The following is a 23,100-nucleotide window of genomic DNA, read 5'->3' on the forward strand; positions in this document are numbered from 1 at the left end:
GACACATTCTGGTGATTCTGCAGTTCCTGTAAAAGGAACCTGCAATTACTGTAAACAACTAGGCCATTATGTACATGATTGTCCAGTCCTGAAACGTAATATAGCTACAGGTATTGCAAAAGAGAGACCACGATTAGTTAGACAAGATCAGAATGAACAAGGAGCTACGCAGCATGGACAGTCCATGCCAGTTCAGCAACAGTCCATGCCAGCCTCACAGCAACCCATACAGTTTGTGCCAGCTGCACCACCGTTGCCTGCTACTGCCACACAAACCACAACACAACAAATGTATCAGACTGCACAGTACGAATACCCTGAATATCAGCATTACGCATGAACCAGCCTAGAGAGGGAAGTTGACTTACCGCTCATCGAGATTCCTGTAGATCAAGAAGGACCTTATGTACATAGTGAATTATTAGGTCAAAATAGAAAATTCTTACTCGATACAGGGGCAAGTCGAACAACGATAAAACGTAGTGAAGTTCCAGGGGCACCCCTCTCAGGCTCTCAAAATGTTTCCCTTGGTTTTTCAGGAAAACCTATTGTTAATGAAGTATCACAGCCTCTACCACTTACGATAGGACCTTTGACACGAACTACAGATTTATTGCTTACTAAATCGTGCCCAGAAAATCTGTTAGGAATTAAAACTCTGAAAGCACTAGGAGCCATAATATGTTGTTCTCCAGAAGGAGTAAGGTTGTTTTTACGTGATTTTAAAGGTCACTATGTGTCTAGAGACATGGATCCCCGACTACAGACTTTACCAGTACATCTATGGGCACAAGGCCCTACGGATGTTGGCTGCATGAACATTACACCCTATCGAGTTACATTGAAAGCAGGAGTGGTACTACCACGAATGCGACAATACAAGTTACCGCATGATGCTGTAGTGGCTTTGCTGAAAATAATTGATGAGCTAATTGCCCAGGGAGTAGTTGTAGAAACAGACTCCAACGTATGTAATTCACCGATAATTCCGATTCTTAAACGAACTGATCCTACTGCCCCACCAGTGTACCGATTGGTTATTGATTTGCGTGAACTAAACAAGTGTATTGTACCACAATTCCCTGTGGTCCCTGATATATCATCATTGTTGACAGCAATTGATTCCGAAGCAACATTTTTTACTGTAATTGATCTCAAGAATGCTTTTTTCAGCGTCCCAATAGATCCGGAAAGCCAATACTTGTTCGGATTCAGTTTAAATGGGCGCAGCTTTAAATTCTCACGCGCTCCCCAAGGATTCACAGAAAGCCCCAGCATCTATAGCCAAGCACTGAAACGAGAACTTGACAGTATCCACATGCCAGTCAATACTGCACTGCTTCAATATGTCGATGATCTGCTGATCACCGCGAGAAGCGAGCCAGAATGTGAAAAAGCTTCTCTGACAGTTTTACATTTTCTAGCCGACAAGGGGCACAAGGTGTCTCCTTCTAAGCTGCAATTCTGTGTCCAGCGAGTTATTTATCTTGGTCACTCGCTGTCCAAGGAGGGAAGGCAGCTTACACCAGATCGCATCCAGTTAATTGCTAACATGTCAATACCCCAGACACAGAAGGAGGTGCGGGCTTTCATAGGCCTCACTTCATATTGTAGGCAGTGGATCCCTCAGTACGCATTTCTAGCAAAACCACTCATCCAGTTAACCACACAGGAGGCAGCCACATCGACTGTTCTCCCTTGGACTCAGGAACATACACAAGCTTTTGAAAACCTAAAGAAAGCTTTATGTCAAGCACCTGTTTTAGCAACGCCATGTTATAGCAAACATTTTACACTTTTTGTTACAGAACGCGAAGGTACTGCCTTGTCAGTACTCACTCAGGATCAAGCAGGATCACGCAAGCCATGTGCTTATTTTTCCAGTACATTAGATCCCGTAGCTCAGGCTTTGCCTGCATGCCTGAAATCAGTGGCAGCGACAGCTTTAGCAATCAGACAAAGCGATGCCATAGTATTAGGACACCCATTGACAGTACAAGTACCACATGCAGTAGAGGTTCTTGTGAACCGAACACAAACACAACACTTGACCATAGCAAGACTTACCGGTTATGAACTGACATTGTTTCAACCACACATAGAGATCCGACGGTGTAATACATTGAATCCTGCTACACTATTACCTGTAATTGGAACAGACCCACTAGCTCATGATTGTGTTGAAATCATTGAAATAAAGACGAAACCTAGACAAGACTTGACAGACGTTCCATTGTTAGATCCAGACCTGACGTTGTATGTAGACGGATCGTGCATGAGAGCAAGTACAGGAGACTTAGTGGCCGCGTATGCAGTCACAACAGACACTGAAGTTATTGAAACAAATTGTATAGATACTTTGTCAGCCCAAGCAGCAGAACTTATTGCTCTAACACAAGCCTGTATTCAAGCCACAAATAAGAAAGTTAATGTATACACTGACTCACGTTATTCATTCGGAGTTGTACACGACTTCGGCGTGCTGTGGCGAGAGAGAGGTTATTTAACCTCCCATGGTGCCCACATTCAGCACGGACCCCTCATTCATGCTTTGTTAGACGCAATACATCTACCCACTGCTATATCGATTATGAAATGTAAAGCACACACGAAGGTTACTGATACCATTTCTCAAGGCAATGATTTAGCTGACAAAACAGCTAAACAGACTGCTCAGAATCGCACATTAGACATGACAAAGCAAATAGTTCAGACACCAACACAGTGTATGACAATTAAGGATCCCGCACTTGACGTAATTGACATACAGACACATGCCACAGCAGAAGAAATAAAGAAGTGGACTGAACTAGGAGGGATCCAGACAGATCAAGGATGGATGACGAAGGAGAAATCTGTATGGTTTCTCCCTGATTCCATGGTTCAAGCCATTATAGCTACAGTTCACAGTCCAGCACATTTAGGAGAGAAGGCTATGCTAGACAGCATTCAGCACATTTGGTTCAATAAACATTTACGAGCAGCAGCTAAACAAAAAGTTCGTACCTGTATGATATGTTGTCAGTTTAATCCAGGAAAGAGTGTTCCCGTAGAGCAGGGTGGATTTCAGCCTCCTGACCATCCTTTTGAAGTTCTCCAGATGGATTATATTCAGATGGAACGTTGTCGAGGATTCAAATATGTTCTCGTAGTTGTCTGCGCTCTCTCCCGTTGGACAGAGGCGTATCCCGTATCAGATTACACTGCCCCGACTACTGCCAAGCAGCTAGTTCGAGAATTCTTCCCACGGTACGGTTTACCACGTGTTGTATATTCAGATAACGGTCAGCCTTTCTCATCCGAATTAATGAAACATGTCTCACTCTTGTTGGGATATCAGTGGAAATTCCACTGTGTCCGACACCCCGAGGCAGCAGGTCTCGTGGAACGACATAATCAACTTTTAAAAATCAGATTGTCTAAAATATGTCAGGAAAAGGGTGTGGACTGGATAGTAGCCTTACCAGTTGCGCTATTTTACATGAGGATGGTAGCACACTCTCGAACAGGGCTATCCCCTTATGAAGTGATCTTTGGTAGACCACCGAATATGTGGGGGACGCCTATACCCCGTAAAATAACTGATGTTGACTGTAATATGCTGACAGATTACCTGGCTTCCTTGATGTCTGCACTACAATCTTGTCGTTCACAGGTAGTCGCAGCTTTTCCCGACAACACCGAGGTGAAACCTCATGACGTAATTCCCGGCGATTATGTTCTCGTCAGGAATTTTGATCGGAAAACCCAACTGGAGCCAAGGTGGAGGCTTCCTAAGTTGGTCCTGCTGACGACCAGAACAGCTGTGAAGATCGAAGGGAGGAAAGGATGGGTGCATTCCAGCCATATCAAAAAATTTCATGGACTTCCTCCTGACACAAACAGTACTCCCCGTGTGTCTTCCCCCATTGACTCAAAGCTACCTTTGGCTGAGGCCAGTAGCACCGAACTCTATAAGCAGAAACTCAGGTCCAGATCTAAACTGTCGGACGATTTGATTGTTTAAGTCCTCTCCAAGGTGAAGCGGTTGAATCTGTCCCGACATGTATCCCTTAGGTCTGAATCATGTAGAGTCCAGAATCATAATGAAACGACATGCTTATTGTAAATCACTGCGTAACCACTGTATTGTGACTTTATTAATTTTGTTTTTCTTGAGTTTTTTAATAGTTACTGCAAGTATATTGTTGCATATGTATTATCCTGTTTCTAAACGTGCCTTCAATATAACTGATGAACATTTCTTTAGTGACTTACCCCCACATGAGTTGTCCTATAGACTTGCGCTGCGCAATAACACATTCATTAGTATGTTACATCATTCCCATCAGACTAGTAATGCCACCAATTGTTGGGTGTGTGGCCGACTCCCTCCCTATCAGAATACCAAAGGAGTTCTGCCTTTCTTTCCACATCCGTTCACACACAATGGCTCCTGTGGAGCATGGTTTAGTTTATTAAATTCCATAGACCCAGACACAGCAGTTTATCAACAACACTGGATATGGGGAAATCTGAATATAGTTTTATTCAAAGTCTGTCACCCTAATAAGGAGGGTCACCCCAGTAGAACAGGAACTGATTTAGAAAATGAAGTGTATAAATTAGGTAATTTTACGCCTAATCTTATGATTTTGAATGTCAAATCCGAAGTTGAACTAATTCTGCCCACTATGTCAGTATTTCCAGTTAAGGGTGAATTATGTGTGAGAAAAGTTGGTTCCATACATATGGGCCATAGCCAATGCGTTACTATAGTAGAATATAGTGATCAAGGTAAATCTTCATTTAGAGCTTCTCGCCATTCTTACTTCATATGTGGCCAGACGGCATATATGCGTCTGCCTCCAGATTGGGATGGTACCTGTTACATAGCATTCCTTTTGCCACCTGTTTTCCTAGCTCCCCCTGATTATTATCGAAATGTTCATTTAGTACATGAAAGAGAGCGTAGAGATCTCCCAGTTGTCGATTATACTGAGACGGCATGGGACAAGTATGTAGATTTCAATAAAGGTATCTTTCCCTATATAGGTACCATATCAAATAGTAAGCTGATACGTAGACTAACCAAGACTCTTGAAGCTGTAGTAAACGAGACTATAGCCGCCCTAGGCAATCTGACAGAGGAACAATCAGTGATGAGAATTGTTGTTCTCCAGAATCGTCTTGTCCTTGACGTCATCCTGGCCGATAGGGGCGGAGCTTGCAGGGTCATCGGATCCAGCTGCTGCATATTCATACCAGAAAATTCGCCATCTGTATATAAAGCTATAACACGCCTTCATAAGATTGTAAGCCAGATACACGAAAATCCAGGCACTTGGACATGGTCCGGGTGGTTTTGGAGTGTGATATCAGCCTGGGGATGGAGAGTTCTATCCTTCCTAGGTATTGGCCTTCTTATGCTCTTCAGTTGTTGTTTGTGCCTGCAATGTGGACCAGCGATTTGTGGTCTGTGTGCCACATCATGCATTCCATATCACAGTTCTCGTTCAGAATGCCGGAAGAAGAAGGAAGAAGAAATGATGCTCCATGAGCAAATCGATGGAATAATGAAGATTGATGTCTCTTGAAGGGCAAGAAGGGGACAAGGAGGGAATGTGGAAATGTGGATTTTCCTGATCAGTTATGTCCCCTATCTTGGACCCCAACGGTTCTATATGCATGTTACAAGTACATGTATGTTCCCTCCAGTTCCAGTTTCTAAGACGCAAACATATGTGTGTCTTCCGTCGACATGTTCTCTGTCAGATCCGCCATCAATGGGCTGGATATTCGATTCCTAAGTATGAAAGGCCACCGACTTTATATGGCTAAGTTACTCCATTTTTACAGTTCAGGCAAGTAGGCCCGATTCTGTCCTCAAAGCCTTTCCCTGCTCTCAGCCTCTGACAGCTTCAGCTTGAGCTCACATCTGTATCCATGAACTTTGTCCTACTCCCTGTGCAGCTAACAATGTCTGCCTCGGCCAGTTTTCGCCTGCCTGCCAAGAAGTTGTATTTCACCTTCGAATTATCTATTTTGCTCTTCAGCCGATGCATTCCTGTCAAGTGATTTAGGTAAACATTTCCTTTAGCTCACAAGCAAGGACTCAGCCTTTCCGTCCTCCTGCAAGTGATTCATAGCCCTGCTGCCATGGAAAGTTTTCTGCCCCTCGCATCTCATATAGACACTTAGACGCTTGTACACGCACACACAGTTAGTATAGAATAGATTCTGTCCGAGAGTCCTTCCTTGTGGATAACATAGTTCTCCAAACATAGGATGGTAGATATGATTTGGGATTAGGTTGACTTGACCCCCCAGACTTCTCGTCTCCACATGTAGAGCTAAATGTCAAGTCCCCTTCACCCCCTAGTTGCACGTCAATTACACGTCATGCTGCTGCGCGCGCATCTATGCCAAGTATTATCTTATAGATCCACCTATGTCTGATAATGCAAACCAATCATGTTTCTTTTATTCCTTATTACGCCTAGTTTCGATTATGTCACTGTCACGTCATTTCTTCTTATCAAATGTTACGCCTTCTACATTCGTTTCATTGTAATGCACTTATTATAAAAATACATGTCTGTCAATAAATTATTGTACTTCACTTCCTGAACCCTCGTGGTGACGGAACCTGAAGGCCGCGACTCGAGTCGGCCATTTTGAATGGAATAAAGCCCATTTAGAAAACCTCTTATACCACGGATTCTGCCTCTTGTTATTTTGAGCTATTTACTTTATTTTAAGATTCCGTATGAAATTCAGTCCGGTATTTTATTTACCACAGCAGCAGTGTTAATATTACACAAACTGTCCGTGGCATTTAAGACAGTTGATCAGGTCACCCTCAGTCAGAGACTTAAAGAGGCTGATATCCAGACAATTGTCCTAAGTTGGTTTGCCTCATTCCTGTAGGTCTGCAAGCAGACAAGACGCTCTTCCTCCCTTGATTCAGACCGGAGTCTCTTAGGTCTGCTGTGGAGTACCACAAGGCTCTTCTTTGTTACCTCTACTATTTACCATGTATAGGAAACCCCTTCTCAGGATAGGTAACAGCCATGGTCACTTATCTCTAATGGAGGATGACTCTTGGTTCTGTTGGCAAACGAGCGCCACCGCTTGCCGACCTTAACAGCTGTTTAAACTGTAATCCAACACTTGGTGAGCATGAACTATTTTACGCATAATGGGGGTGGGGACATGGAGTTACTTATGGCAGGTCACAACCGACTCCATCAGCAGTATTACCTCTGGCCTCCAGTGGTAGAATTACCATCCATTCCAGCAGCCAAGATTAAATCACTTGTAAATGGATAAATGGAAACCTATCTATGACAACACAGAATAAAGCTGCTACCTCACCTTGCTTCCACAAGAAGCTAGTGGAGATGCTCCCATTTATTTCAAAAGAAGCATTTGCACATCCACCTGTGCTCTTATGTCAATTGACTACTGCAATGCAATCTATTTGGGTCTTCCTGAAGCTGCCACTTCCAATCTACAGTGATTCCATAACTTTGCTGTAAGATTAAACTCTGGATTGCGCAAATACAGCCAAGTAAAATGATGCCATAAAACAATACTCGCTGCCCATCAAACTGAGAGTTAAATGTAAAATCTGCTGTCTTATGCACATGATATGTTATTGGCATGTAAAACCCTGCCTTAAAGAAAGATGTTTTAGACATGAGACTTCTGGTCCACTACCATCAAACGCCCTGATGCATGTACCAAGGATCTGAATGGCCTGCGTGGGAGGGCACTCAAAGCAGTATCTGTGCCCCGTGCTAGGGAACAGTTTGCTTATCACGGTCTGGATACTGGAAACCACCTTATTTTCATAAAAACGCTAAGAAGTATGTGTTAACGCTCTGATGATCTTGTTCTTCTGCTATGACTCGGTGGGACTATTTTCCTCCTTTCTATTCTAGTCCTTGTAGCACAAAAATGCTTAGGAGGGGCCAAATGATTTGTAAATAATTAATTAAACACTTGCAATATAAAATAAACAATCAAAGAACGAAAAAGGCAGGTCCGATCAGAAGTTTGAGGTGAATTGGAAAACGCAGCCTGTTGGGGCAATTCCTCAAAACCCCCTACAAGACCCTGCAAACAGCAGCAGGAGCACCTAATACGCCCTAGGGTGATGTGTATGTGACCTTTTCCTGATAACAATAGCCTTAACCAGTAAAATAAAACATGGAAGCTTATCCCACCACCAAGAAGGTCAAATACCAAGTTGAAGTCCCGCCCTCAGAAGTACGCTTCAGAATACCCCCAAAGCTGGTATGTCACCCTCTCATGATGCTAGTTACCAGTGCCAAATCAGACAGCGTGAAAGCTTTTCCAACCACCAAGACCAGGATAACAGCAGCACATCTCAGAAACCCAGTGAGCTACTCACATGACCATCCACTGATGTCAGCATGCAACCAACCGCAGCCATAGTCCTGGACCACAGGCCTTAGCTTCTCCTTTTTTCGTACTGCACAGGCATGCTGGATTGAATGTGGACTAGGGCCAAGGTCAACTGCTGTCTGACATTATTAAGGCCTCGTAATGGTTAAGGGCTCCCCCATCTCACACTACCCAAATCCACAGCATCTCATATCAGATGAACCACATGCTTTCTGTCCGGGTTTCCATGCACCAAATCAGTAATCACATACAACCAACATAAATCCCTATTCAACCTACGCACAGGCAACACAAACAACCTCATCTACATTCCACTCACCACCTCTCACAGCAAACTCACAGAATACATATTACTCTTAATACTGAGGAAGTCCCCTCCCTAATCACACATGCCGCAGACAAAGCTGACCTTATCACCAAATCCACTTTAATTAGAGACTGGGTTTGCTACCACTTTCACCATCATCATTCATGTGGTAGTGTGGCATGACTAAAGCATCCAGCATAACAGGCTGGACCATACAAGAGAATAGGACATGTTTATCCACATTGCTCCTGGTCTTGCACAATCATGCTGCTACCTCCCTTAACCTCTTCAGTGCCCATGACGAGATAGTCTCGTCATGGAGCACGGTTGCGCTGTGCCCATGACGAGACTATCTCGTCATGAACCCCACCCACTAATGCAACGCCCGGCACAGGAGGGGGAAAGGGCGTGGCACTGAAGGGGTTAATAACATTTGTGTTCCTCTCCAGCCACTTTCCCCTTTCGACCATATAGACCATCACACTTCAACCCAATTTTAAAAGCTGAAGTATCTGACCGATTTGCGACAACTTTAACCACCTATGCTAACAATACCTTTCTCTACAATTGCAACCCCAAGATGGCACACTGAAAAAGAACCTAAAGGATGCCTCCATCAGTCAGCTGGCCAATACCTACATTGCTCAGCACATCCTGCACTCCACCCACACCAAGGGTAATATCCTGAATCTAATACGTACTACCACCTCATATGCTACCTAGACAGCACTGAACCGGACTGAACTGATCTTATATGCAATCATGTTTCATGTGCTTCAGGCATCTTTAACCATCCACGTTCTAATGCAGCCAGAAAAGTCTACGAGCATGTTCATCAAAGGATTCCAGATGAAAACACTGTATGTCAACCTGGCAGCCAGGTCTGACACCAGCAGAGAGACCCAGCTCTGAGACTTCATACACACCCTCGAGAGCCTGGCAGATGCCCGTTCTATGCTCAAATCATGCTCTGTGATGGCCAATCTCACCACACCAAGGTAAAGCCAAGAGCTTGTTGACAGTAAAAAAACAGATGCCAAGAGAAAAAGTGCAACAGAACCCAGGTAAAAGAAGACCTGACAACTAATTCAATTCAATATGTATTAAAGATTTGGTTCTCCACTGATGTCCACATAAAATATACATACAAAATATTATATAATAAATACAATAAAACAGAAGGACAATTTATTTCTCAGTTCGTTAATAAATATCAAAAGCCGTCATAGCTGGTCTTAGATTTTCCCTTGCATAACATAAATGGATATTATAAATTACCCTAATGAGTGAGACAAAATTTAGGTTCTAAGCATTAGGACCAATAAGCAGCAACAAAGTCCGAAAAAACTTTAAGCAAAACATGTGGCATAAGTTTAGGTCCATACTAAATAATAGCAGCATCGTGAATCAGTGTAGGATAATGTACATCACATCAGTTGCTTGGTAAAAAACAGAAAAAAGTGTTCTGAGACAATCGGCGTGTTTTGATAAACAATACATTTACCTTTTACAACAAAACCTAAAAAACTAAATATAATCTAATTTTGGGCGAAAGCGCATTAAGAACAGCAACTACATATGCACATTTCTAAAACATTATACAGCAACATACAGTAACAGCTTCTGTAGAAAATCGAGTTTGAATTAGCAGCAAGAGAGTGGGAGTAATAGAACATATGCCAATTGTGCAAAGAACAGTGGAATAGCAGCCAATACATGTGCAAAACACAATCCAAAAAAGTAGAGAGTACTAAGACTTCTGAAAAGACACTAAGACCCAGAGATTAACAGCATACTTAGAGGGAGAGCCATGTGTCTATAAGTAGAACCCATTTAAAAGGATATATACAAGGTTAAAATATATTCATAAACTCCTTAAAAAAGTTGAATCGTTTTACACAGACTGCTTCGTTCTTCGGGCAAAAGAGAAAGTCACAGGCTGAAGTTCCATTTTTAATACAGTTTTGTAAAAACGTCGGACGAAGCCAACGACGACGACTCAAAACCAATGCTGGACAGACAAACAAGACATGATCCAGGTTCTGAATGCTCAGCTCACAAAAGTTACAGATTTTTCAATTTTTCATGCAATTGGACTAGTTTGCTGTTAAGTTGTTCAAAGGTAAAAGATTCATGCGACATAGGGGAAGCAATTGTCGAATTCCGTGTTCTAGGTTCCAAGATAAATATTTCTGAGATATTCTCGGTGAATTCGACATGGCTATTATCTTTAACTTCTCTCTTTAGAAATAAAAAATGTAATAGCTCTATTATAGCTGATCTTACCACTTGTAGTTTTTAAAAAGGATTTAAATTATGAAAGCGGTAGGGTGATCACTGATTCTATTTGTACACTGAAAACTTTTAGTGCCAGAGAGAAATCACGACAAAGGGAATATTTACCTACTATACCACAAACATTTTCTTGGCACACGAAACCTCTTAATGTATAAGACTTGCTATTTTTTAAGTGATATCCCCAACGCAAAACCCAAGATAAACCTTGGATGTAGGTGCTTATCAAGCCAAATTCCAATCTAATAGCAGCTGTTGGGACTAGCATGTTAAAATTGCATAATTTAAGCAAAAACTGGCTTCAATCCTATCCAAAAAACTCCAGTCCATTACAAGAATTGATTCAATAGCATAAAGCAAAGTCAGAGGGATTTTTGCTTCAAAAACCGTGAGCAGATGTAAAAAGTGCCTTCTACCCATTGCACTATAAAATATACGCAAACCATTTGCGTGAGATGCCGCTTTGCAAGAACTGTGTTCGATACGAAGTTTATTCTTCGTACTGACTGCTATTAATTTCCCTAAATAGAGAAAGGAATCTTCCACCTCCAACTTTTTATGACCAATTTGCCAATTAAAATTACATGATTTTCTACTTCTGTTACATTTCATGATTAAAAGTTTGCTTTTCGAAACATTTATCTTCAAGAAATGTGCCAGCGTGTAATTCTGTAATATCAGCTTTTTATTCAGCCCATTAGGGGTTAGGTCCATCACTGCTATATGGTCAGCATAAAGATGATATGCAAAAGAACAGCTGTCTATCTTTGGGGCATCTCCCTCTAAACAGGAAAAGCATTCGGGTAAATCTGCTATATATAAGGAAAAAAGCAGCAGTGCTAATAAACAACCTTGTTTCAGGCCATTTTCTATGGGTATTACAGATGATAAGCCTTGTTTTCCTCCCATTAATACCAGGCACCAAGGTTGAGAATGTAGGTCAACTATAAAAAACATGCATTTGCAATGCAATAGGAACCACATTTACGCGAGACCTATTGCATTGCAAACTGGCGTGCGGGCGGGGAGCAGTGCGGCGAGACGGCACGAACAACGGGAGTGCGGTCGGGGGGGAGCGAGAAGGCATGGACTGCGGGAGGGGGGAGAAGGCACGGGCAGTAAGAGAACCTTATTAAAGACAATAGTGCTCACAATCTAAATAACACATACTGTGCAACACTCGAAGTAAAGGGGCCAGTAACCATGGAAGGATACAAATGACGACATGGCCATCATAAGGAGGGACTAATAAGCCTATAAACCAATCGGAAGGCAGCATTTAGGAAGGACAAAGACACAAGCCAAAGAAAAAGATGGGAAGGCAAGTGAGCGGGGCTTCTCTCACGTAGTAAACCATCACAGATCAATCCCAGAGCAGCGCTTGCGCGCTGGCTCCGGGCTCGACCTAAAATAAGTCTGATCCATCAAAGGCAGCTAATGAAATAGAATCTTGAGTCAGTAGGACTCCAGCAGTAGCAAGACTCTGTTCAAGGCAATCAAGAACTGTGGAAAGCACTGAAATAAGTCAGGCCTGGTGTTTGGAGCTATTTAAACCCTGGCCCCACCAGCAGGAAGAAAATAGTCTCCTTCAGGGGACGTTTCCTAAATAACTCCAGGTGATGGAGAAACGTAGCATAAATACAATTCTGCTAAAATTGCTCCTCGACTGCTCTGTGTGTGAAGCCGGATTAAAGAAAAGATCTCTCTTTAACAGAGGCGATTACTGAAGTTTTCGGTGCCCAGGCCCAAGGCCAGGGTTGCAACCGCAGCAAAGGGACCATCCACATGGGGCCACAGAGATTGGCAGGAACCACGTACACAAGAAGTACTGCATCAGAAGTACAGGGAGGGACCAGGGTCCAGACCGGAAACCCTAGTACCTGGGCAATAATGGAAAGAGACGGAGGTGCCGCAGGAGGTACTACATCCATAAGGCATGTACAGACAGGCTGTCTATCAACTGTATATTCAGTACAGAAGTTGGTGCAATCTAAGAGGATGGCGAATAAAAACATTAATTCATACCAATATACATAAATAGAGGGATTTTGGGTCAACATTCTTTATAATTTGGTCTTTTGGACTGCCATTCACATTTTGCATCTGCCAACCAGCATAAGGCATTGGGTCTGCCCACTTCAGCCATTGGCTCTCTAGCACTGCGAATGAAGGCAGTTTAAAAAAAAGTGCACTTCAGTGCCAGGGTTGGTGGGGCAATTTTTTATTTTGCCAATGTGTTTTTCTTTTCATTCTTATTTGTTAGTCATCCCTGTGTGCTTAAACACAAAACAGAAAGTATGTTCTGTCGACTAAACAGAATGGCTAAATGCTTGTCATAGCAACTGTAAATTTAAAAAACATTAACCACATAACCGTCCCTTTGTAGCAGGAAGATGCTTTTAGAGCAGGTATGGAAACCCTTTTTTAGTTTTAATGCACATCACAAGAAATTTGACCCATGTCTGCAAAAAGAAAAACGTACTATAGGCTTTCAATTACTTGAAGCCCAAAGACATGGTTTAAAGTAAACAGACATGAATGACAAAAAATGCATACAAGGGTAAGGAATAAGTATTTCTATAGCAGCCCTGGCACTGAAGTCCACTTCTTTTTAGGTGGTAAAGAAGGGAGAAGGGCAACCCAATAACCCCTTGTGAGCTTCTGCAACGGTATAAACTTAAGTAAATGGCCTTCAAGGAGGTCAGTTACAAAAAATATACTGTAACTGAGTAAATATGCGTTTAGTGACCTCAAACACACAAAACGAAACTTGCAATAATTAATCAAATAGCAAATGTTTCAGAACAATGCAACAACAAAAAAATAATAAATGAAGAAACAGGCGTACCAATAATGTCATTACAAACAATCGGTCTGTATTAAAAACACAAGACTAAAGGTGCAAAAGTAAGTATCAAGGGGTTTTGTAACAACAAGAAACACATATCTATCCAGTATATTGGTGGTATATATTTCCATACAATAATTCACTGGGACAGAAGTGTGCGCTCACTCTTAAGGCAAGGAACACTCCTGAAGAGCGTATCCCTGTGGTGCACAATATGTTCCAATGATCTCTGTGTAAGTTGTGGAGTGTACGTCGACGTTTCAGTCTCCTTTTGTACTGAATAGGTAAGACCATCCCCAGGTCTGAATGTGGTTGATAGTGAACGTTGAGACCCCTGATATGTTTCTAAATAGAAAGAAACAACTAATTAAACGTGTAAAGGGGATAGTGTTTGCACTGCGCTCGGTCAGCACGTAGCATTGCTCAAATAGTGTGGTGAAAAAACTGTGATAGCAAGTAGTGCTCGATGTAAAAAAAACATGCTCGGACAAAAAAAAACATTAAAACATTCCTTCCTATAGAAGGAAACAAGGAATGAGATTAATCTGGAGTATTGGTGAGTGAAATTAGGACTCCATGCCAGAGCCAGGCTGATGAGCGTGAGTAACCAAAATAATCCATAATCACTATTCAGGTATGTATAACAATTTTGTAGAACAAATCTTGAGTCATCTTGAAGTGGAAAGGACTCAGTTGTAACAGAGTAAATAATAATATATGTGCAATAAACTAAACATCCATAGACACTCATGGCTGATCACTCACCTATGTCCTGATTACATAAAGCCACCTCGACGTAGAACCGCGCCAAATTCGGGACTGCCGAGATTAAACTGTCCTAACAGTAATGAGGTAAGCATCCATGTTCTACACACACCTCCTGAGTGGGGCTACCACTTAGAAAAGTGAAACACTAAATGTATGTCAAATGCTAGACTGTTAAGTATATTTGCTGCCATCTTGGTATGGGTAGGCACGCAAAAAACAGTCTCTGAGTAAAAATGTGGATAACTTATACAAAAATGAAACACAAACAAAAATATACCTAAACATACTCCGGGCCCGATTTATATACTCGTGGACCATCCGTTGTTCTGCCAGGGCGACGGAGTAAATTACACCATTGCCCTAGAGAAGGGATTGCCCGCCAGATTTATAAATGACCGCCAAGTTGGCATCATTTATGAAGCATTGGCTGGAACCACAGTCTCGGCAGCTCCTGTCAGTGCATTTTGCTGTTTGTTGTAGGGTTCCGTCAGGATGACGGAGGCCTGCACCAAACAGTTTTCTTTTTTTTATTTTCAAAAAGAAAATCCTGAAAATGGATTTTCTTTAAGAATAAAGAGAGAAAATGCTCCCCTCGCCATGGGAGCCCTCACCCATGGCACGGGGAGCATTCAGCAATTTTCACTGCCCCCTACGGCCAGGGTTTTCCTGGTAGTGCCGGGCAGTGAAAACTGACCTCTAATTGCGCCCATCTAAATTAGGTGGGTGGAATAGCAGGTCTGCCTCTGACGGCCCTTACTTCGCAGGACCCGTTGAAGAAATGTAATCATGGCAGAGATGGAGTAGTGTCCGCCGTGATTAAACCTATGGTCCGCCCGCATATAAATTTGGCAGGTGGGCCATTATCTTGGCAGTCTGTATACTCCGTCACTGTTGCGACAGAGTATACATACCGCCACAATATAAATCAGGCCTATAGTTTGTTCCCATAGGAAGCACAAGTTTAAGGCACAAATCTAGACTAACAAAAGAAGTCAAATGTGACATTGGCCGTATCCATAAAAGGCACAATGCTATTGCACTATGCAGTGATGACAAATAAGATAATTTCAAGAGTGCCAATGGACCGCTAGACACTGATGGAAGGGATAGGTGGATCATGCCAATGTGTGTATCAGTATAATCATATGGAACAAAGCATAGGATGCAACTATGAATAATGATGAAAAGTAATGGTGGCCATCTTAGAATTACACAGACACCAATTGAATACAAGGCAGGTACGGTGATCACTCGGAATAGTGTATTTATGCAATGTTGTGAAAAGTCCGTGCAAAACCATATTAATGCGAAATTCAGAGCGGTACATATTTTATCCATGCATGGAAAATCTTGCATGAAACGGAACCATTTGATGAACATGATGACCCATAAATGAAATGAAATATGTATATACCTCAAAATTGAAAGAATACATAGTACTCCTACGATTTACAACTTAAAAAGGATCTGAACAGAACAAAGATATGTATTACTGGGCCAAGCACCACATGGATAAATACTGAGAGATAATTAAACCAAGATAGATTACAATACTTAATGCGCAATATTCATAAAACACAGAGTGTTAGACGGAACACATAAAATGTGGCACTGAGTTAGTCAAACGCTTGTGAATCAAAATACATTCCACACAGAGTGTGCATTGTATACCCAGTGTACTGAGCGGAACACACATAGAATGGCAAACAAGGTCTCAAGCCCTCAGAAAAATTAGATAAGCATCCATACAAGATTGAACTGTATAGCCTGAGCTGCTCAACTTGGACGAGGAGAATTCTTCTGCTATAGGTATTAAACACAAGGCAATCAGGTCAGTATGACGAGTAGACTGTAAAGACGTGGAACCGCCCTGCTAATTAACTAAGGCTAAAGAAGTCCGTTCCACACTGACATTTAGATCATTGTTCACTGTGTCAAGTTTCCAAATCCATCTGTGTCTGATGGAAAGTTTAATCATCTCTATAACACATCATTTTATGTCCCTCTCCAGACAGTTTGCATGGTCTAACCACAGGGGCATTGAATACAATAGATGACATATTTTGTGTTACAATTGGAAATAATGCTTGATATTGGTGATAATGCCATTAATCGTAAGGGGTTTTACCATATCAACTTGACCAGGCCATACAGTTGCCACAGTAACCGTGACCCATTATTGGTCAGAAGGACTAAACTACGAGTAATGATATTCATGGATTGGTTGATAATATGTTTTAATTAACCTGTCTCTAAAGTTGGAACCTTGTTTGAAGGCAAACATTGTTTTTTCAGAAAACACTTCGGTATTATTGAGCAATTTCCAATGTTTGAGAATAGCTCTCTTGATTTGGTTAGAATGTGTACCAAAAGTAGACTCGCAGAGTAAACTCGAGGGTTTAGGCTTCACTTTTACATGTAATAGGGCCACTATCCAACCAGAATGCACCAGAAGTGGGCTACATGATTCTGGCATGCTGGTCCTCCACCCATCTTGCTTGTCCAGGGACAAAGTTCATCAGTAAAATATCTTACTAGGAAAACCCTCTTCCTCCAGCCATCCAAGGTGCTTACAAGGCCTCAGAAGCCCCTCAGTTGGTGCTTATCACTGTACATTCTCCAACTCTAACTACTGCATTAACCTTAACTTTTGGAGAGTCCCAGATAACGTGTCCTGCAACAAGCGTTTGAGACTTTACCAGTCTTCCCAGACTTTTGAGGTAATAATCACGTTCATGAGGCTGCTGTAATTTGCAAAAAGTGTATGTTTACTATAAGTTGTACAGCTGCCTCAACTATAGTTAGTGTTTTAAGGCTTGGGATTTCTTACTACCCAGCAAATAAAATACATTGTTTCTTTTATACGTAAAGTTTATGGTTTATTTAACTGTGCCTCGCCTTTGATCTGCTCCATGCATCTCCTATCAGCTGAGCTAAAACAAAACCCTACCACTGATGGCTATAAGAAAGGAGAATATGGGCTGTATTGGAAATGCACTTTACCTACTGACAGAGCTTTTCAGTCAAATTCAGTGGGCGACTCACTGATTGCTTGCCGAGCTTCAGCCCTCAGATGTTTTGAAGGCTATAGTGCTTAATTTGAGCAGGTGTTTGCCAGTGAATCAGCACTGGAACTGTTTTTTTTTTTTAAAGAACTAGTATTTGACCATCGTCTCTCCGTATAATGGAATATATAAAAAAAAATACCTACGCGGTCATATTTGTTTTCGTTGAATTCTGGTACTTGTAATTTGATTACCATTAGAATTACTGAACTATAAGTGAAATAACGCACAATAAAAGGAACACTGGGCAAATTACAATAGACATGGAACAACTTAGGGTCAATCCATCTATGCATAATGTGTTCCGGGTGGAGCAATAGTAGGAAACCCGCCACCCCCGGAGCTTTTCAGGTTGGTGGTCTAAACCAGGAACCAGAAGGGTAAGGCTTGGAAGGGCTCTGGGTGGGTTAGAAATAGGTGTAAGACAGGTTCAAGGTCAAGGCCCCCCCCTTTAAACAGAGTTTGTTGTGGTCTTTGCATTAGCAACGTATAAGGATGCATATGCCTTATTTGTGGATGGGTGATGAAGACAGCAGTCTATGAGGAAGTGTGTCTGTTTTTCTGAAGCCTGGTTATCTTTGAGTGACACAGGTGCGTATTAGGAGAAAAAGTGTTGTATTTATTGCGGATGAGTAGGTGCGGTCAGGGTGCCTGGTTGTAGGAGCTTTAGGTATACGATGCATTCATTGCTGGTTTTGTAACTGTAATGGTTGGTCAGCTCCTGGGTGGGAAGTCATTGCAGGGTGTTGGGAAAGCTGTGAAACAGTTATGGTCAGCGTAAATAAAGTTTTATTAAAAGCTGATGCCCTTGGAGGACAGAGCCAGAAGAAGAGTTTCAACGTGATCAGAGATGGAGTTTTACAGAGCAGCTGTCAGGGTCCATTAGCGGTGTGGAGAATTTCGTGTAGGACGTACATGGATGTAGAATGAGGTAATGTGTTTAGCCTGCAGGGCAGTTACCATGGTTTTAGATGTTTTGCAATACACACCTGTTTTATTAAAGCGCCCTTTCCCACATTTCACTTGACTGGTCCATAAGTCTGCACTGTCTCGCCTGAATATAGAATGCTGCTTATTTGAAGTAAATGACAAAATGCAGTCTATGTATTAGCATCTGTATAAGTTGTGTAAAGCTATTTAGGCAGCCCTAGAGTGCTGTATCAATTGGCTTAACAAAGGAACAGTCAGTGAAAGATACTGAATGACAGAGGTGGCAGCAACTGTGGCAGTGAGGAGCACGAGCTGTGGGTGGCAAGCTACTGAGATCTTTGGACCCTGGACTTATTTTAGTATTAAATTCAACTCTGGAAGGCAGACAGAACCAGTAACACCCACACAAATTGGACCTTGATGTTGCGCTGTTTGAGAGCTTTCGGTTGTGGGCGCTTTGAGAAATTGGCTCCAAAGATACTGATAGCAATTGGCACTATGACAAACTACCAAGGGGGTGCCATGTGAGAAACTGGCTCTTGTGTGCAATGTACAGACCTAGTACTTTGAACATTAACCCTGCGTTCTTCAACCATTTTCTCCACTCCCCTCACCATAGCATTCTATAAACCAAGTGCCTCCAACAAGTCGATCACGAGCTAGCAGTATCTCACAGAAACCTTTAGAGTAGCTCCCAGCCTTGAGATCATTTTTAACTAAGAACTGCGATAAATAAGTGTTGCATTTTCCTTTTCAAGTTAAGAAAAGGCTATGTTTATTTCAAATGATCATGCTGCAGGTAGCAGAGCCCAATAATGAGCAGTGGTCCACTCCGATTGATGACCCAAGCCACAGAGGTGAAGTACTAAAGCACTGAGGTATTTTAGTCTTAAATAAAAGTTGTTCTCAATTGAATATTGGACCATGAGAACAAAATTATGTTTGTGAATGCTTTTAAATGAGAGGAAATTGAAATGAATTGTCTCTCTTTTAAAAGTGTTGCATTTACAAAGAGAAGACGTCTTGCTCCCAGTGGCTGATAGACACAGTGCCATATTTATAACTGACAAATACAGTCATTTTATTTTAAATGGGAGACATCTAAAGTGAAGAAACATGTTTCTATAAACATTTTCTTAATGTTGTTCTCTACTTTAAATTAAGCCAATCAAATCCTAATGTTTTCTTCACATTAAATTCCTCACATTTAAACAAATGACTGTAATTTTGATTTATAAATAAGGCATCATGTCTACAGGCCACTTGGAGTAAAATGCCTGCTGTTCATAAATACACTTTGACATGGAAGAACATTAAAATGATGAGTTTTATGTAATGCGAATAAACATAAAGCTAACTCTTCAGTTGAATTTTATCCCATTTCAAAGTGTTGCATTTACAAACAGCAGGCATCTTGCTCCCAGTGACTGGTAGACATGCTGCCATATTTATAAAAGAAAAATACAGCCGTATTCTAAATGGGAGAAATTTGGCGTACAGAAATGCGGTTCCTTATTATGAACATTTGTGCAGATCATTTTTTATTCCTCCCATTTAAAACAAGCATTTGCAATGCAGTAGGTCTCGCATTTACGCAAGTTTAAGCTATTGGCATTGTAAATGACAGTGCCTTTTATTTATGTTTTAAAAACCAAAACCTAAATAAAAGGCAATGTCATTTACAATGCCAAAAGCTCAAACTTGCGTAAATGCAAGACCTATTGCTTTACAAATGCTTGTTTTACCTAGCCATGTTGCAGGGTGCAGTACCATATGTGGCCAAAAGAGGTCCCATGGGACCTTTTTTGGCCACATATAGTACTGCACCCTGCAAAGTTGGAGTTATTGACATTATAAATGCCAATCTTATTTGCCTAGCCATGTTATCTGGTGCAGTACCATATGTGTCCAAAAGAGCTCCCTTGGGACCTCTTTTGGCCACATATGGTACTGCACTCTGCAGTAGATATGGTAAATCCACCCTACCCATATAATGCATTGCATGCAAGACAGTACCACAAGTAAATAAATAGCTATGTCCATATATAATATTAGTAGCTTTGATAAGTGACAAAATCATTATTATATTAATTCCGGTTTAGGTTCCACTCTGTGTGGAAGTGATGAAAGGAAATTAATGGACGGTCTCATATAAATGTGAGATGTTCTTGTGCGTGAAGTAAGCACTGCCAACCTAGTTAAGGACTAAGTGTGTGTTCTGCCTGAAGCCTTTTTAAGAAAATAGTCCTTGAGGCTGTAATTAAGACCGAGGGAGTAACCACACATGTAACAGGGGGATGTCCTCATGGGAGGTTACAAGAAGAGACAAGGCGGTTACTAAGGAGGGTCTTCTAAGCCTATTGGCCAATGAAAAGCCACCATTTACAGCAGACAGGGGCAGGAGTCAATTAAAAAGATGGGCGGAAAGTGGGTAGAGCTTTATGCACGTATCCTGAATACAGCAGTTTTTCGAAGCGACAGCGCAAGCGCTGGCTAGGCGACACCTAAAAAATTGCTGTATGTTTGTGTTGTACATGTAACGATGACACATGGTGAAAGGTATATCGTTTGCCACAAGTACATACTACATAGGCTTTCAGTCACCCATACACATATATCCCATTCACCCACGGATCATGCACTCACTGATGCACATGGCAGCCCTATTATAGTACTATTAATCACAGTATTTTCTTCAAATCATAGTATCAGGCTCCATGAACATAAGGTTTAAAGTCAATGAAGCTGCGCTAGGAAGTGTCTGGTAACAACGTGCATAATACTTGGCTTTCAGTGGCTCAAGATGATTTTCACTGATCAGAAGTAGCTCTCATTACAGAAAAGATTGGAGACCCCTGCCCTAAAACCATCAAGTCTTCTCTTTTTGGGCCTTCCTGTCACTTAAAACATCCCCCACTCCTGCTCTCCCTTCGACTGACAACCTCATCTTTCCTGATTTCAACCACATTCTTTAGCCCCAGTGTGCAGCTCCTTCCACCACCTTCTACTGTAACCCACCTCTTTCTGGTAACACAAGGCCCACTGTCCCACGCATGTTCTGCACTCCGCTGTTGTATAGCTAGCACTGCCTGCTATAGTCTCATACATATATACTGGCAAGCAGTGCGAGAACCTGTCAGCAGCGGTAGGTTCAGGGCTTGCCACTGGAAGGCCATGTGAGAAACTGGCACTAGCAGACACTGTGAGGTGCTGACACTGGAGGGCCTAGCAATAGGATGGTGCTCAAACCAGGTACTAGAGGCGAATTTGAGAAGCAACGCCTGTTTCCGGCTCAGCTAGCGACAGTTATGTTTTCAGTCTTGGACTTTTGTGGGATAGGCAAATGCATTCCAGTCTTGTTTTTACTCCCAATGGTCTCATTAGAATAACGCACTTGAAATCAATGAGTTGTAGCTGAAAAGCTCAGGACTGGAGTTGGTGTCCTTAATGGCCCTGAGTGGCGTGGTTGCCCTACTTGGCTTCATGTCAACACGGCAAAGAGATCACAGAACAGGGCCTTCCTTTTGAAAATGGTTGTTTTAAGGTGTGTCAGTCTAATAGGTTAAACTGAAGTGAACCAAGCCTACAGCTGCCAGAATCCATTAGAATAACAATTACAATCCCAGAGCTCACACCATACTGTCCTGGCGACATGGTAAACTCTGTGACGTGCAGCGTGAGAAGATGGCCCTGGTGGGCAGCTTCGGAGGCAGGTGTCTGGGGAAAGGGAGAAGCTGGCAAGGCGGGTCAATGTAAGAAACTGGTAGGCAGTTTGAAGAGCTGACACTGGTGGGCAGAGCAAGCAGCTTCCATTTGCGGACAGCGTTGCAAGCTGGCACCGGTGGACAGTGTAGGAAGTTGGCATTGGTGGGCAGTTTGAGAAGTTGGCAATGACAGACAGTGTGAGGTACAGACAGTAATTGGTGAAGAGTGAGTGAAGGAAGCCGGACACCGCGAGAGGAGACGGCACTGTGAAAAGACCGCAAAGATGGGCAGCGTGCAAAGCTGAGATCATGGCATTGTCAGAAGCAGGCACTACTAGGGACTGTCACATGCTGGCATCAGTGGGTTTCGTACGGCGCGTACACTGGAAGGGAGCGCCTAGAGCCGACAGCTGGCACAGAAGCAGCGCGAGGAGCTCGCCTCTTGGGCAGAGTCAGCACTGTGAGTAGCACACAGTGATCATTTCGAGAAGGTGGAAGCGGTGGGCTCTTTGCCGCAAACCTCCGTAATACTGCCCTGCACCCTCCTCTCCTTACCGATCCATTCCCCCATGCCCGTGGTCTTCGGTCCTCCAGAGTAATCTCCACACTGCGCTACCCTTTGGTCTCTGGGGTTTCAGAGCGCTATATCGCGTCCTCTGTCCTTGGGCCTGAGAGGCAGTTGAAGCCTGTGGAGGGCGGAGCGCTGGAGCCCAGGAGCTTTCACTGTTTACCGGAAATACAGAGAGCATTGCACAGAGAGGAAGCCGAGTC

General features: G+C 42.5%; 1 protein-coding gene across 1 annotated transcript in view; it reads right to left on the bottom strand.

The window, feature by feature from the left end:
• LOC146784284 (uncharacterized) overlaps nucleotides 1-23,069 on the bottom strand; it is a 356,736-nt gene extending 333,667 nt beyond the window's left edge. The window contains exon 1 of the mRNA XM_085635400.1: nucleotides 22,885-23,069. The gene's annotated coding sequence lies outside the window, so the exon portion shown is untranslated. The remainder of the gene's footprint in view (nucleotides 1-22,884) is intronic.
• Nucleotides 23,070-23,100: the final 31 nt, after the last annotated feature.

Source organism: Triturus cristatus, chromosome 11, assembly GCF_964204655.1.
Source record: "Triturus cristatus chromosome 11, aTriCri1.1, whole genome shotgun sequence".
Taxonomy (NCBI): domain Eukaryota; kingdom Metazoa; phylum Chordata; class Amphibia; order Caudata; family Salamandridae; genus Triturus; species Triturus cristatus.